This window comes from Salvelinus fontinalis, chromosome 14 (assembly GCF_029448725.1).
Source record: "Salvelinus fontinalis isolate EN_2023a chromosome 14, ASM2944872v1, whole genome shotgun sequence".
Classification (NCBI taxonomy): domain Eukaryota; kingdom Metazoa; phylum Chordata; class Actinopteri; order Salmoniformes; family Salmonidae; genus Salvelinus; species Salvelinus fontinalis.
Window position 1 is genome coordinate 52,512,744 of NC_074678.1, and position 18,436 is coordinate 52,531,179.

Consider the following 18,436-nt stretch of genomic DNA (forward strand, 5'->3'; position numbering starts at 1 on the left):
TCGGACGAGGAGAGGCGAGACGGATCGGACCAATACGCAGAGTGGCTAGTTTCCATAGTGATTTAATAATTAACAACAACAATATGCGATACAAAATAACTACTGTGACAGTCCTGTGTGGCGGAACACTGACACAAGAACAAACACCCACAAAACACAGTGAAACCCCGGCTGCCTTAGTATGATTCTCAATCAGGGACAATGATTGACAACTGCCTCTGATTGAGAATCATACCAGGCCGAACACAAAACCCCAACATAGAAAATAACGCATAGACAACCCACCCCAACTCACTCCCTGACCAACTAAGGAAAAACAGGTCCGGAACGTGACAATTCCTGCGCCTGTCTCCTATAATTATACAGCGAGACAGTAGCCTATTTCATTCCATCAAAATCCCCGGGATAAATCTAAGATAACTCAAGAAGTCTGTAATTAATTTGGACGTTTTTGCACTATTTTACACCTAACTATGGTGATTGGTGCAGTATTTCTTAAGTAAAAACATGTGCGACATGTTGTCTTATGTAAAGAAAGTCAGAGCTGCTGGGCAGGTCTGTCTCACTGTCTATGCTACTGGAGAGACAGCAATCACCACAGCTGTTCACCCCCATGTTAGTGGGCAAAAGGACATCATGAAATCAGAACCCAACCTTCATTTAACCATTGTGACGCACAAATGTTCCAATCTCCATGATAGACGAGTGACTTTATCACCAACATTTTCCTATTTACACTTTGTAGTCAATTTTGACACTAGAATAACTGTTTCTGACTGATATCGATGCCCCATAGGCCATTTTCAAAGGGATTGATTGCATCGTATTGCAGTTGCATTTTAACACTTTGCTTACCCAGCATGCAGGTCTTCTGAATCAAGAGCACTTAACACCAACAGTTTTAGGTAAATAAAACAAATAGGAGAGCAAGGCTTTTCTGTTGTCTTTTCTGCAGAAATGTTTAGTGATTTTCATGTATTGTTGTGTATTATAATGTGTATTTTATTGTATTGTTGTGCTAAACAGGACTCATCTGGAAAAGAGACCTTGGTCTCAGCATTGATTCCCTCTCAAACTGAAGGTTCAATCGGTTGCATTATGGAATCCTCTCCTGTCAATGGTTACATTTCCATTAGCCATGCTTACCAGTTGTCGTAGCAGAGAGCGAGCTGGGATATTGACATGGTGGCATGATTTCAGGACACGCATTGGGTGACAGTGTGTCTCTTTCGAGTGCATTTGTAGATCCTCTCCAAAAATATGCACCACGTGAAATGATCCATTGGAACATTTGGAAGATAAATAATCTTCAGAACATGTTCACTTTTGTTGGCCCTGAATCGTTCAAATCCCATGATAATAAAAATGAGTAGTCTATGTTTAAACATGTTGGTAATTCTTCATCGTGGTATTAGTTTCAGAGCCTCTCTCTGGTCCTCTTAATGACAGGCTGGATTAATTAGCGTGGGGATGATGGGAGGCCGAGTAGTCTGCTCACTCATTAGTCTCAGTGAGTAGGTGTTCTGGACACCACGGCAGCCCTCTACACTATACCTGGCACAGGGAAGACTGAGAAGAGAGGACCGCTACCACGGTATCCATCTTAGGAGCTGTGGCCACACAGGACGAGGGCTCACTAAAGTGACCAATAGTGACAGACGAAGATAGAGTATGTGATGGGAGTTCGATTGTGTGGAGTGCTCCGATTGTTTTTCATCATGATAAAATGGTTGCATATCGTTAAACGTGGTTCAGATGATGATGCCTTCATGTTCTTGTACGGCTCCCTGACACAATGCATTTGAATTTCACTACATCTTCATAAAGTAAGATGAGAATATATTCATAAGAGTAGCGAGCATAGCTAACCTATCTGGGCCCTGTACGCGTGTGTACAGGCGTGTTGGCCGTGTTGGTGATGTGAGCCGTGTTGGTGATGTGATGCTGGTTTCGACACCATTCACTTTGCAACAGTATATTAACACGTGTGGTTGCAGCATAAGGGCTCTATTGTATCGTGTAAGTTCAGCGTTAGGGTGTGATTGAAATTTAAAAGCAATGTTCCTGCTTTAGCAGAGACTGCATTCATGGTAAACGCTGCGTATGTCAGTGCAATCAGAAATTACCTTCACAATCTGTAAGAATCAATCAGAGGATACAATCTTTGTGCTATACATTGGCATGTTCCCAAGAAGGTCTATTCATCTGCGAGACCTCTTAAGAGCAGTTGTTGAGGGACAATATTTCAAAAAGTAAAAGACAGGAAAAGCTAGATAGCTGGCATCCAGCTTGTCACAGACATCCTAATTGATGGTAAAAGCATGAATCACCCTGGAATAGAGGTCTCATTATACTGACTTTAATTTCACAAATACTTTGCTTAAGTGTCTCTTTCAGACTTTAGCTGCTGTCATTTATTGTTCTAGCTCAGAACAGAGCTGTTCTGGATCATAAACTCCATCTCTGCCAATTTGCATATTCTCGGCAAGGTGAAGGGATTATGGTACCACTTTACATTCCAGCTCGGTAATAACCGGGTAATAAGATGCAGTGTTTTCCATAAGCACATGGAATAGCTAGATTGTATTTTCAACCAGCAACTATCAGGAAAATACACAGATTTTTTTTTAAAACACACACATTAAGCTTCTTTTTCAGAGGCATTTTCCCAGCTATCTGCAATACAGGTATGATTGAAGAATGAAGCAGGTGTTAAACATGGGCTTTGCTACGCAGAAAGCAGCAGTTGACTACTACATTGTCAACACTTTGATAAAATCCGTAGACCTAGATCAATATGTTTGAAAATAACTTTAAAACAATCTGTTTTGTTTTATCATATTTTGAAACCAGATTGAGGCTCTCTCCACTAGCCTACCTATTGTTCCTGCACTGAGGAGGATTTAGCATCTTTATTGAATGTTTTCATTATTTATCGGCAGATAATCACCAAAAAGCCTACCAGTGTGCAAATTAGGGACCCAAATGAACAGCTCTCTTACTAATACAATTCGGTAAGCTACTGATGAGTCACTCACTTTAAAGTCCAATACAGCTAATGAAAGACACAGATCTTGTGAATCCAGCCAACATGTCCGATTTTTAAAATGTTTTACAGGGAAGACACAATATGTAAAGATGTAAATCTATTACCTAAAAACACATTAGCATAATCCACCATCTTTTATTTGTCCACCAACACCAGTAGCTATCACCAATTCGGCTAAACTAAGATATTTATAGCCCCTAACCAAGAAAAAAACTCATCAGATGACAGTCTGATAACATATTTATGGTATGGGATAGGTTTTGTTAGAAAAATGTGCATATTTCAGGTAGCTGGCATAGTTTACAATTGCACCCACCGTCACAAATGGACTAGAATAATTACAATGAGCAACGTGTTTACCTAACTACTAATCATCAAACATTTCGTAAAAATACACAGCATACACTAATCGAAAGACACAGATCCTGTGAATACAGACAATATTTCAGATTTTCTAAGTGTCTTACAGCGAAAACACAATAAATCGTTATATTAGCATAGCACATGTGCAAACATTACCCCAGCATTGATTCTAGCCAAAGAGAGCGATAACGTAAACATCGCCAAAATATATTATTTTTTTCACTAACCTTCTCAGAATTCTTCAGATGACACCCCTGTAACATCACATTACAACATACATGTCACGATCGTGTGGCGGATTGACGGACCAAAATGCAGCAGTTGGAAAATAAGCCATCTTCTTTTATTAACACCACGAAGATGAACACGACACAAAACTCTATACAAACTAACAAAAACAACAAAACGACCGTGAAGCTACAAACGTTGTGCACATACATACAGGCTACAAACGTTCTACATAGACAATTACCCACAACCAATGAGAGCCTATGGCTACCCTAAATAAGGCTCCCAATCAGAGACAACCGAAATCAGCTGTCTCTAATTGGGAACTCATTCAGGTAACCATAGACTCTCCTAGACAACTAAACATACATAGACAACACTAGAAACATGTACTCCACACAAACCCATATACTATACACAACCCCTTTACCATAAACAACACCCAAAACCAACAAAACATAAACATTCCCCATGTCACACCCTGACCTAACTAAAATAATAAAGAAAACAAAGAATACTAAGGCCAGGGCGTGACATAACCCCCCCCTTGAGGCGCGAACTCCGGGCGCACCATACACAGTCTAGGGGAGGGTCTGGGTGGGCTTCCCTCCACGGTGGCGGCTCCGGCTCTGGTCGTGGTCCCCACTTCACCACAGTCCCTAACCACCTCCTTAGCTTCTTCAAAATGACCCCTCTCCACATTAACCCCATTGCATTAAGGGGCAGTTCTGGACTAAGGGGCAGCTCCTGACTAAGGGGCAGTACCAGGGTAAGGGGCAGTACCAGGGTAAGGGACAGTACCAGGGTCAGGGGCAGTACCAGGGTCAGGGGCAGTACCAGGGTAAGGGGCAGCACCAGGGTAAGGGGCAGCACCAGGATAAGGGGCAGCACCAGGATAAGGGGCAGCACCAGGATAAGGGGCAGCTCCGGACTGAAGAATGGCAGCTCCGGACTGAGGGACTGCAGCTCCGGACTGAGGGACTGCAGCTCCGGACTGAGGGATGGCCCATGGCTGGCTGACGGATCTGGCTGCTCATGGCTAGCTGACGGATCTGGCTGCTCATGGCTAGCTGACGGATCTGGCTGCTCATGGCTAGCTGACGGATCTGGCTGCTCATGGCTAGCTGACGGATCTGGCTGCTCATGGCTAGCTGACGGATCTGGCTGCTCATGGCTAGCTGACGGATCTGGCTGCTCATGGCTAGCTGACGGATCTGGCTGCTCATGGCTGGCTGGCGGCTCTGGCAGATCCTGTCTGGTTGGCGGCTCTGGCAGATCCTGTCTGGTTGGCGGCTCTGGCAGATCCTGTCTGGTTGGCGGCTCTGGCAGATCCTGTCTGACGGACGGCTCTAGCGGCTCCTGTCTGGCTGGCGGCTCTAGCGGCTCCTGTCTGGCGGACGGCTCAGTAGGCTCATGGCAGACGGGCGGCTTTGCAAGCTCTGGGGAGACGGATGGCTCAGATGGCGCTGGGGAGACGGATAGCTCAGATGGCGCTGGGGAGACGGGCAGTTCAGTCATCGCTGTGCAGACGGCAGACTCCTGCCGGCTGAGGCGCACTGTAGGCCTGGTGCGTGGTGCCGGGACTGGTGGCACCGGGCTGGGGACACGCATCTCAGGGTTAGTGCGGGGAGAAGGAACAGGGCATACTGGACCCTGGGAGCGCACATTAGGCCTAGTGCGTGGTGCCGGAACTGGTGGTACCGGGCTGGGGACACGCATCTCAGGGCTAGTGCGGGGAGCAGGAACAGGGCATACTGGACCCTGGGGACGCACATTAGGCCTAGTGCGTGGGGCCGGAACTGGTGGTACCGGACTGGGGACACGCATCTCAGGGCTAATGCGGGGAGCAGCAACAGGGCACACTGGACTCTCAAGGCGTACTATAGGCCTTGTGCGTGGTACCGGTACTGGTGGTACCGGGCTGAGGACCCGCACATCAGGGCGAGTACGGGGAGAAGGAACAGTGCGTACAGGACTCTGGAAACACACAGAGGGCTTGGTGCGTGGTGTAGGCACTGGTGGTAATGTGCTGGAGACACGCACCACAGGGCTAGTACGTGGAGGAACAACAGGGCTCTGGAGACACCCAGGAAGCTTGATGCGTGGTGTAGGCACTGGTGGTAATGGGCTGGAAACACGCACCTCAAAGCTAGTGCGGGGAGCAGGAACAGTGCGTAAAGGGCTCTGGAGACGCACCTTAGACCTAGTGCTTGGTGCCGGAACTAGTGGTACAGGGCTGGGGACATGCATCTCAGGATGAGTGCAAAAAGTAGGAACAGGACACACCGGGTTGTGAAGGTGTACTGGAGACCTGGTGTGTATAGCCGGCATCAAATCTTCCGGAACTTTAACACGAGTTTCAGGCTGAGTACGAGGAACTGACACAGGTGGCATCGGACAGCTAATACGCTCCTCAGGAAGAATGCATTGCATACTCTGCCAAACCAACAGCTCTCTCTCTTCACTCTCCTCCAATTTCGTCAACAACTCTTCGAATGTCTCATAATCTCCCCTTCGTTCACTCTCCTCCAATCTGTCCAATAACTCCTCGACACACTCAGACTCACCCCTCAACTTCGCCGACTGCTCCAAGTGCCCCCCTCCAAAAATTTTTTTGTGCTGTCTCTTGGGCTTCCTCCCGTGTCGCCGTGCTGCCTCTATCTCTGCCTTGGGGCAGTGATATTCCCCTGGCTTTGACCAGGGTCCTCTCCCGTCTAGAATTTCCTCCCATCTCCAGAAATCCTGTGTAGGTAGGTCCTGTTGCCGCCTTCCATGCCGCTTGGTCCTATGGTGGGTAATTCTGTCACGATCGTGTGGCGGATTGACGGACCAAAATGCAGCAGTTGGAAAATAAGCCATCTTCTTTTATTAACACCACGAAGATGAACACGACACAAAACTCTATACAAACTAACAAAAACAACAAAACGACCGTGAAGCTACAAACGTTGTGCACATACATACAGGCTACAAACGTTCTACATAGACAATTACCCACAACCAATGAGAGCCTATGGCTACCCTAAATAAGGCTCCCAATCAGAGACAACCGAAATCAGCTGTCTCTAATTGGGAACTCATTCAGGTAACCATAGACTCTCCTAGACAACTAAACATACATAGACAACACTAGAAACATGTACTCCACACAAACCCATATACTATACACAACCCCTTTACCATAAACAACACCCAAAACCAACAAAACATAAACATTCCCCATGTCACACCCTGACCTAACTAAAATAATAAAGAAAACAAAGAATACTAAGGCCAGGGCGTGACAATACATATACAGTTTGTTCGAAAATGTGCATATTTAGCCACCAAAATCATGGTTAGACAATGAGAAATGTAGCCCAGCTGGTGAGAAAATGTCCGTGCGCCATATTAGACAGTGATCTACTCATATACATAAATACTCATAAACGTGACTAAAAAATATAGGGTGGACAGCGATTGATAGACAATTTAATTCTTAATACAATCGCGGAATTACATTTTTTAAATTATCCTTACTTTTCAATACAGTTTGCGCCAAGCGAAGCTACGTCAAAAAACATGGCGTCCTAAGCCACTAACATTTTTCGACAGAAACACGATTTATCATAATAAAAATTTCCTACTTTGAGCTGTTCTTCCATCAGTATCTTGGGCAAAGGATCCTTTCTTGGGTCTAATCGTCTTTTGGTGGAAAGCTGTCCTCTTGCCATGTGGAAATGCCAACTGCGTTCGGGATGAACTGGAAGCGTGCCCAGAGATTCACAGCGTCTCAGAAATAAATGTCCCAAAATCGCACTAAACGGATATAAATTGCTATAAAACGCTTTAAATTAACTACCTTATGATGTTTTTAACTCCTATAACGAGTCTTAACATGACCGGAGAAAGATTACTCCCAACACTAATGCTTGGAACAGGTGCGGGTCGGTGTCCTCCACGCGCATGACGCAGCTGCAAAAGAGTGACTAGCTACAGGGTTTTTTAATTTATAGTGCCTGTGATTGCGCAATCGAACCCATTCAAATCGTCATCACGTAAAGGCATCCAGGGGAAGACGTAAGCAGTGTCCGTATACTCATAGGAATAACATTGGCTTTAAAACTGACTCCAGAACAGTGGCCAAAATTTCTGAAATCTGACTCCATGTCAGGGAAATTGCTGTAGAATGGGTTCTGTTCCACTTAGAGACAAAATTTCAACTCCTATAGAAACTATAGACTGTTTTCTATCCAATAATAATAATAATATGCATATTGTACGATCAAGAATTTTGTAGGAAGCCGTTTCAAAAATTACACGATTACCATAAATAGTGACAACAGCGCCCCCAGCTTTAACAGGTTAACTTCACTGCCTGGAAAGTCCTAATGGACTTCATATCAACAATTACAAACGAGATCTTTAGTTTACGTGTCCCGATGCGATATCATGGACATATAACTACCTCGTACCAGTATCATGGACATATAACTACCTCGTACCAGTATCATGGACATATAACTACCTCGTACCAGTATCATGGACATATAACTACCTCGTACCAGTATCATGGACATATAACTACCTCGTACCAGTATCATGGACATATAACTACCTCGTATATGATGTAGGATATACGAGATCAACTTTCAGTCAGTTGGACACCTTTTCTAAACTAGTCAAGCTTGCTGTTCATCAATCAAAGCAAAGGAAATAGACTATGTACCACCACACCGTGGTTGCATTTGAAATACGCCAAGGTCCAACATGAACTTTTCTTCTCACTGGCCCAGTTGGGCTATTTTTCCAAAAATCTACTGGCACAAACAGAATTTCTACTGGCCCGGACATGTTGTAGTTTTTAAATGCATTGGGGTCAGGGCTAATATAGGTTGGCATGCTTTCTCTCTATAAATTAATAGGATACATCCAAATTCCAAGATGGCGTAGCAGTCAGACATCTTTGTCTTGTCCCGTGTGTATATAGTTTTCTTCATATATATTTCGAATATATTTTTCATATTTTTAATCTCAATTTCAACATACTCTCCTGCAACCCGCCTCACCCAATGTGGTATGGATCTGCTATTTTTTATACTTTAGAACCGGAACCCACATCAGAAGCTAGCCAGCTAATTAGCTACTAGCTAGTAGTCATCACCGTTTACTAGGACATCAACCAGCCTCAGCCCGGTCAATTCCTGCACAGTCTGCACAGCGCAATATCAACCCTGATAGTATCGGACTGCTTTTTCTCTATCACATCTCCGGATTCCTACCGCAAGCTCTGAACCTTTACACCGGATCATCGCAGCTAGCTCGCTGCTATCCGAGTGGCTACTCCTGGCTAACATCTCTGTCCCGAAGCAAGCACCAGTTAGCCTGGAGCTAGCCTCAAGCTATGCCCCACTCCCGGCCGAAGAGATCCATCAGATATTTCCTTGGCTTCAATACCTTTTTTGCCGATTGGCCTGGACCCTTCTCCTTCACCCAAATCCACACAGCTGATGTTCTGAAAGAGCTGCAAATCTGGATCCCTACAAATCAGCTGGGCTAGACAATCTGGACCCTTTTTAAAATGATCCCCCAAAATTGTTGCAACCCCTACTACTAGCCTATTCAACCTCTTTTTCGTATCATCTGAGATCTTCAAGGATTGGAAAGATGCCGCGGTCATCCTCCTCTTCAAAGGGGGTGACACTCTAGGCCCAAACTGTTATAGACCTATATCCATCCTGCCCTGCCTTTCTGAAATCTTTGAAAGCCACGTTAACAAACATTCTTATCGGCAGACTCAATAGCCTTGGTTTCTCAAATGACTGCCTGGTTCACCAACTACTTCTCAGACAGAGTTCAGTGTGTCAAATGGGAGGGCCTGTTTTCCGGTCCCGGTCCTCTGGCAGTCTCTATGGGGGTGCCACCAAGTTCAATTCTCGGGCCGACTCTTTTCTCTGTATATATCAATAATGTCGCTCTTGCTGCTGGTGATTCGCTGATCCACCTCTACACAGACAACACCATTCTGTATATATCTGGCCCTTCTTTGGACACTGTGTTAACAAACCTCCAAATGACCTTCAACGCCATACAACACTCCTTCCGTGGCCTCCAACTCCTTTTAAATGCTAGTTAAACTAAGTGCATGCTCTTCAACCGATTGCTGCCTGCATCCTCCCGCCCGACTAGCATTACTACTCTGGACGGTTCTTACCTAGAATATGTGGACAACTACAAATACCTAGGTGTCTGGTTAGACTGTAAACTCTCCTTCCAAACTCACATCAAGCATCTCCAATCCAAAGTTAAATCTAGAACCGGGTTCCTATTTCTCAACAAAGCCTGCTGCCAAACATACCCTCGTAAAACTGACTATCCTACCCATCCTTGACTTCGGGAATGTCATTTACAAAATGGCCTCCAACACTCTATTCAACAAACTGGATGTAGTCTATCACAGTGCCATCCGTTTTGTCACCAAAGCGCCATATACTACCCACCACTGCGACCTGTATGCTCTCATTGGCTGGCCCTCACTACATATTTGTCGCCAAACCCACTTTCTCCAGGTCATCTACAAGTCTCTGCTAGGTAAAGCCCCACCTTATCTCAGCTCACTGGTCACCATAGCAACACCCACCCATAGCACATGCTCCAGCAGGTATATTTCACTGGTCATCCCCAAAGCCAACACTTACTTTGGCCGCCTTTCCTTCCAGTTCTCCGCTGCCAATGACTGGAACGAAAAATCACTGAAGCTGGAGGCGTATATCTCCTTCACTAACTTTAAGCATCAGCTGTCAGAGCAGCTTACCAATCACTGTACATGTACACAGCCCATCTGTAAATAGCACACCCAACTACCTCATCCCCATATTATTACTTACCCTCTTGTTATTTTCCACCCCTTTATCTCTACTTGCACATCATCATCTGCACTCCAATGTTAATGCTAAACTGTAATTATTTCGCCTCCATGGCCTATGTATTGCCTACCTACCGACTCTTCTACTTTTGCACACACTGTACATGTAACGCTCGTCTTCCTCCTCGTTAGAGGAGGAGCAAGGATCTGACCAAAACGCAGCGTGGGTTGAATACATAATTTTAATAATAACGAAGACGGAAAAAACACTTGAACAAACTACAAATGAATAAACGACATTAACAGACCTGAACTTGAGAACACATAAAAACATGAACGCACGAACAGGAACAAACAAACGAATGAAACGAAACAGTACCGTGTGGTGAACAAACACAGACACAGCAACAATCACCCACAAACAAACAGTGAAAACAGCCTACCTTAATATGGTTCTCAATCAGAGGAAACGTAAAACACCTGCCCCTGATTGAGAACCCTATCACGGTAGTTGAATGAACCCAACATAGAAACACATAACATAGAATGCCACCCAGCTCACGTCCTGATCAACTAAACAAGACTAAACAAAGGAAAATAAGGTCAGGAACGTGACAGTACATAGATTTTTCTATTGTGTAATTGACCGTACATTTGTTTATGTGTAACTCTGTGTTGTTGTTTTTGTCGCACTGCATTACATTTACGCGTGTAATCTTCAATGGTTTTTGATTGTAGACTACGACAGAGCAGGTAAATTTTGAACTGGAATGCAAAAATGTGCTGAAAAGTTACTGGACCAAATTATGTATATAAACCCTGGATAGCTGACGGGGGTGTATTGAAGCCTCCTCGCAGCCATCTTGGTACTCCTCTTTCGTTATAAAAAATATTTTGGGTGCTATAGAAATCCATTTATTACTGTCTACATTCATTTAAGACCTTTTATTGCATAACAAACACCTTAATGCATTCTTTTAAATTAGATTATGTGAGCTAAACAACATTTTCCATAAAGCACTTTTTTTGTTTGTACTAATATTACTGTCCCCACTACAACAACAACAATATTTAAATACGTGTAATTTTGTTGGTAATAACCGGGTAATAAATGCAGTGTTTTCCATAAGCATATTGAATAGCCAGGCAAATGTAAAAAGTGGCCAGCCAGGCTACTGGATCAGAGCATGACATTTTCCATTTCACACTGAGTGGTTATCAAAATGGAGAGAGCTGGAAAGATTTTTCAAATACATTGAGGAGCTATTGTAATTCTCAGTGGATGTGAAAACAGACCTTGTTTACTTGCTGTTTGAAGTTAAGGAAACACTACTTTGAGAAGATCCACAGGTCATTAGTGGTGGAGCGTTAAGCCAATCAGGAATACTATCAGATCCACAAAGGCACATTTATATGCCTACATTTGCCAGCAGGCCAGAAGGCAAAGCAGGCACATTTACGGTAAATGTACTACTGGTGATATATGTAATGGAGAATTGATAAACACTAACAATCAAACGCAAACAATTCACACAATGAAGTCACGAAACAATGAATGTGCAAGAATTGGCGGGAGAGAGCACATTCTGGAGAGAGAAGTGCATTGAGTATCTGAGCACATGGTCAATCTGACGTCTGCATTGGCCATCTAGCATTTACGGTGATATGGCCTCAGCAGAAGTCAGGGCAAGAATGGCCACAGCAGAGGTCTGGGCATTCATACTTCTTGCAATTCACAGAGCAGTGCAGAGCTGTTGTCGAGGAAGTGAGTTTCGGTTTATAAAGGAGGTAAAGCCTCCACCTACCGTCAAACGATCATGTCAATGCAGAGCTATAAAAAGCCCTCCGCATTGTTACACAATATGGGACGCGCATGGCAATGCGGTACAGAGCTCCATATGGCCTTTGCATGCCTCTCTGCATGCCTCTGCAGAGAATGCCAAGAGTGTGCAAAGCTGTCATCAAGGCAAAGGATGGCTACTTTGAAGAATCTCAAATGTAAAATATATTTAGATTTGTTTAACACTTTTTTGGTTACTACATGATTCCATATGTGTTATTTCATAGTTTTGATGTCTTCGCTATAATCCTACAATGTAGAACATAGTAAAAAATAAAGAAAAACCCTTGAATGAGTAGGTGTGTACAAACTTTTGAGCGGTACTGTGTGTATATATATATATATCTATATATATGTGTGTTACGGCTCGACTAAAACAATCTGGGTCGACCAACAGCCTAACGATCAAACAATCGACCAGACGACTAATTGGGGTCAGCCCTAAACCGCTGCACTGTGTCAGCACAATGGAGAACACATTGCGATGTGTGTAGGGGGGCTATGGAAAGCCAATGGGGTAGGTAGGTATGACTCCAGTTTTTTTTGGGGGGGGGGGGTGGATCAGGTTTAATATTGCAAACAGATTGTGACTTCTATCAATGTTATTGTCTGCATCATTTCCAATCCCCTATATATATTATTTTAAGTATATACACTGTATATATACACTGCTCAAAAAAATAAAGGGAACACGTAAACAACACAATGTAACTCCAAGTCAATCACACTTCTGTGAAATCAAACTGTCCACTTAGGAAGCAACACTGATTGACAATAAATGTCACATGCTGTTGTGCAAATGGAATAGACAACAGGTGGAAATTATAGGCAATTAGCAAGACACCCCCAATAAAGGAGTGGTTCTGCAGGTGGTGACCACAGACCACTTCTCAGTTCCTATGCTTCCTGGCTGATGTTTTGGTCACTTTTGAATGCTGGCGGTGCTTTCACTCTAGTGATAGCATGAGACGGAGTCTACAACCCACACAAGTGGCTCAGGTAGTGCAGCTCATCCAGGATGGCACATCAATGCGAGCTGTGGCAAGAAGGTTTGCTGTGTCTGTCAGTGTAGTGTCCAGAGCATGGAGGCGCTACCAGGAGACAGGCCAGTACATCAGGAGACGTGGAGGAGGCCGTAGGAGGGCAACAACCCAGCAGCAAGACCGCTTCTTTTCGCCATGTATTTTTCAACTCTGCTGTGATGTTTCACCAAAGTTCTGAGCCTTGGGATTCTCATAGTTTCTACAGATTGTAAATTAAAGATCAACATTGTTGATAAGAGTATTATTGATCGATTGACTATGACTTTTCAGATCACCCAGCAATGCTATTCTTCAGCCATTCCTGACACCATAAACAAGCTACATATGGACAGTACCAAAACAAACAAATCTAATGATTCTGTCTCTACGCAGAAAAATCTGCAGAGCTTGGATGGTTGTGTCCCCCATATATATAACCTTATATGGGTTGTAATAATAATAATTTGTTTAGTTGAAAAACTCACATTTTTAAATCCGGCGTCATTTTGTCTATTAGTTCATAAACCATGTGCCATGGAATTGGTACATCGAAAATCTCTTCCCGGTTCCTCGTTCGGCTTTCTCTTCGGCCGCCCGTCAGGCTTGCCCAGGTGGGACGGCGGCGGTGGCGCCCCTAGAGGGTTGGGAGGGTGGGGGGGTACTGTCACGTCTGCTCCCGCTCCCCCTCTCTGGTGGTCGCCAGGCTGCTTATCATTACGCACACTTGTCACCATCATTAAGAGCATCAGCTCTTCATCGGACTCACCTGGATTCCACGTTATTAATTACCTCCCCTACATCTGTCACTTCCTCAGTTTCTTTCCCGAGTAAGCATTAATGTTGTTATGTTTCCCTTGTCCAGATGCTGTTTGTGTTTTGTTTCCGGTCTGTTTATTCATTAATTATTCACTCCCTGTGTCACACCCTGATCTTTTCATCTGTCTTTGTGATTGTCTCCACCCCTTTCCAGGTGTCGCCCATCTTCCCCATTATCTCCTGTTTATTTAAACCTGTATGCTCTGTTTGTCTGTTGCCAGTTCGTCTTCTTTGGTCGAGTCAACCAGTGTTTTGTGTCTCAGCTCCTGCTTGTTCCAATCTCTCTTTTCTCGCCCTCCTGGTTTTGACCCTTGCCTGTCCTGACTCCGAACCCGCCTGCCTGACCACTCTGCCTGTCCCTGACCTTGAGTCTGCCTGCCGACCTGTACCTTTGCCCCCCTCTGGATTACCGACCTCTGCCTTACCCTGATCCTGAGCCTGGCTGCAGTCCAGTACCGTTGCCCCACCTCTGGTTTGCTGACCCTTGCATGCCCTGATCTGTCTATCACCTTCCCCTGATGAAATATTAAACCATTGTTTATTTGACATGGTCTCCATCTGGGTCTTACCTTCATACCTGATACCCTGTACTTGCTTCTGGTCTCCCAGTGTCTGTCCTTACAGGCTCTTCCATTTTTGCGGTAATGCTGCAAATAGTTGGTTGTAATTTTGGTTAGAGCAGACATTTCCATATATTTTCGTTAGCTGCTTGTGACATACCTCCACCAGTCCTATTTATGATATAATTTACTAAGATTATAAAAAAAATTATCAATTAGTATATTTAAGTTTAACCATAGTATTTGTTCTGTCTTTTCTGGTGGATGAAAATGAAATTTCAACCAACTTTCTATGGCTTGTTTTAAAAATAGCGATATTTTAAAGATGATTTCATTTTCAAACAACCGGAAGTGAATGGTTTGTAATCTGAAAAAAGGGAAAAAGGCAGTTCTTGAACACGGGGTGAGCCATTCTTACTAATCTGCTGGAAAATCAGTTCGGATTTAAATATAGCTTTTGTATGACTGAAGCATTTAATGAGAGGACAAGTGCTTTAAATAAAAAACGAAAATAAAAAAAATATTGAATAATTACTGCCCTCTGTATTCATTATATGAAAAGGCCTGTTGAATTTTGTCTGGCTTGACATTACAAATTAACCTGTCTAGGATGAGGGTGCCGCTAGCGGCACTCCCCCCCCACCCCCACTGAAAAGGCAGAGCCGCGAAATTCAAAACAAATATTTTTTTTAAATATTTAACTTTCACACATTAAAGTCCAATACAGCTAATGAAAGACACAGATCTTGTGAATCCAGCCAACATGTCCGATTTTTAAAAAGTTTTACAGGGAAGACACAATATGTAAATCTATTAGCTAACCACGTTAGCAAAAGACACCACTTCCATACGCCACCATTTTTTACTCCATCAGCAGCTATCACAAATTTGACCAAATAAAGATATAAATAGCCACTAACCAAGAAACAACCTCATCAGATGACAGTCTGATAACAAATTTATTGTATAGCATAGGTTTTGTTAGAAAAATTTGCATATTTCAGGTATAAATCATAGTTTACCATTGCAGCCCCCATCACAACTCTCACTAAAACGACTAGAATAACTACAGAGACCATTGTGTATTAGCTAATTACTCATCATAAAACATTTCTTAAAAATACACAGCGTACAGCAGATGAAAGACACAGATCGTGTGAATCCAGACAATATTTCAGATTTTCTAAGTGTCTTACAGCGAAAACACAATAAAGCGTTATATTAGTTTACCACATGTGCAAACATCACCCCAGCATTGATTCAAGGCAAAAAGAGCTATAACGTGTAAACCACCAAAATATATACATTTTTTCAATAACCTTCTCAGAATTCTTCAGATGACAGTCCTGTAACATCATATTACACAATGCATATAGAGTTTGTTCGAAAATGTGCATATTTAGCGGCACAAATTGTGCTTATACAATGAGAAAAGTAGCCAAAAGCTCAAGCAATGTGTCTGGCGCCATCTTGGAAAGCCACCTATTCTTATCGAAAACTATTCATAAACTTGACAAAAAAAATACAGGTTGGAGAGCAATTGAAAGACAAATTAGTTCTTAATGCAATCGCTGAATTACATTTTTAAAATTAACCTTACTGCGCAATACAGGCTGCGATAACACAATGCTACACTGCAAGAAATGGCGTCTCATGCATTTTACTTTTTTCAACAGAACAATGAATTAACAGCATAAAGACTGCTTACTATTAGCTGAGCTTCCATCAGAATCTTGGGCAAGGTGTCCTTTCTTCAAAACAATCGTATTTTGGCTGAAAGAAGTCCTATTGTTCTGTCGAATTAGCCGCTAAACGTTAGCCACCCACTGGAGAGGTGCCCAACTAGTGGAAGCGCGTCACAAAGAAATCCAGGAAAATCGCAATAAACTGCTATAAACTGCTATAAGTCGGTTTAAATTAACTACCTTATGATGTCTTTAACACCTATAACGAATAAAAACATGACCGGAGATATAGAACTACTAAAACGAAAGCGTTTGCAGGACGTCATTGTGATGTCTTCTTGGTCCGGGCCCACCGTTGAAAAGGACGGTACTTCCTGTTCCACGGTCTAATATAAGGTCCCAGATTGCGCAATCGACTCCATTCAAATTCTCACCGCTTACTGACATCTAGAGGAAGGCGTATGAGGTGCATGTAGCCCGATGGCTTACATGGGGACTTATAAACTGACCTTAGAACAGGGACCTCGATTTCTGAAATCTCACTCCCTGACAGGAAATGTGCTGCAGAATGAGTTCTGTTTCACTCAGAGAAATATTTCAAACGGTTTTAGAAACTAGAGAGTGTTTTCTATCCAATAGTAATAATAATATGCATATTGTACGAGCAAGAATTGAGTACGAGGCAGTTTAATTTGGGCACTATTTTTTCCAATGGTGAAACAGCGCCCCCATATTGACAAGAAGTTTTAATCAGTTTGATTTTTCCACCTAATAGACAGGTATTTTCCTTTGCATGGTAGCAAGACCTTATGTATATGCTAACTTTCTGTTAAAATGTATTGTAGTGAGATAATTTCTTTCTTTCTGGATATGAATACAGAGTATGTCCACTTCACCATCAGACCATTTTTATTGGTAAACTATAAGGTAATGTAAAAGTTGTATTTGTTTGTGATCCAATACATAATATAGTAATCATAATTTGGTTGCAATCCAGAGAGGTTAGAAAAAATATCTAGATCCTCTATGAGGCTATGGAGGGATCCAAATTGTGGATTTAAAAGAAAATACAAATCATCAGTATCACCTTTGTTTTTAAGCTCTGGTTTTCTAGCCCCTTAAAATTATTGTTAATATTACAGTTTTTGTATTATAGTTTTTTTACTATCTATCTGTACTGTTAGTCCCACTATTTCCTTTGTTAAAATGAACTCGTCTGACATGAATTGCTTTTGTTTTAAAGACGAGCATTGAATTGCATGGCCTCTAAAGGCACATTTCAAAGTGTTCCATATAAAAATGGGATCTAATGTACACTACCGTACAAAAGTTTCTAAGTCACATAGAAATGTCCTTGTTTTTGAAAGAAAAGCACATTTTTTTGTTCATTAAAATAACATCAAATTGATCAGAAATACAGTGTAGACATTGTTCATGTTGTAAAGGACTATTGTAGCTGGAAATGGCAGATTTTTTATGGAATATATACATTGGCGTAAGTGGCCCATTATCAGCAACCATCACTCCTGTGTTCCAGTGGCACGTTGTGTTGGCTAATCTAAGTTTAGTATCTGGTTGAGTATCTGGAGCATCAGCATTTGTGAGTTCGATTACAGGCCCAAAATGGACAGAAACAAATAACTTTCTTCTGAAACTCGTCAGTCTATTCTTGTCCTGAGAAATGAAGGCTAATCCATGTGAGAAATTTCCTAGAAACTGAAGATCTCGTACAACGCTGTGTATTACTCCCTTCACAGAACAGTGCAAACTGTCTCTAACCAGAATAGAAAGAGGAGTGGGAGGCCCCGGTGCACAACTGAGCAAGAGGACAAGTACATTAGAGTGTCTAGTTTGAGAAACAGACGCCTCACAAGACCTCAACTGGCAGCTTCATTAAATAGTAGCCACAAAACACCAGTCTCAACGTCAACAGTGAAGAGGCGACTCCACGATATTGGATATTGGAATATGTAGATATTCCATAAAAAATCAGTTGTTTCTAACTACAATAGTCATTTACAACATTAAC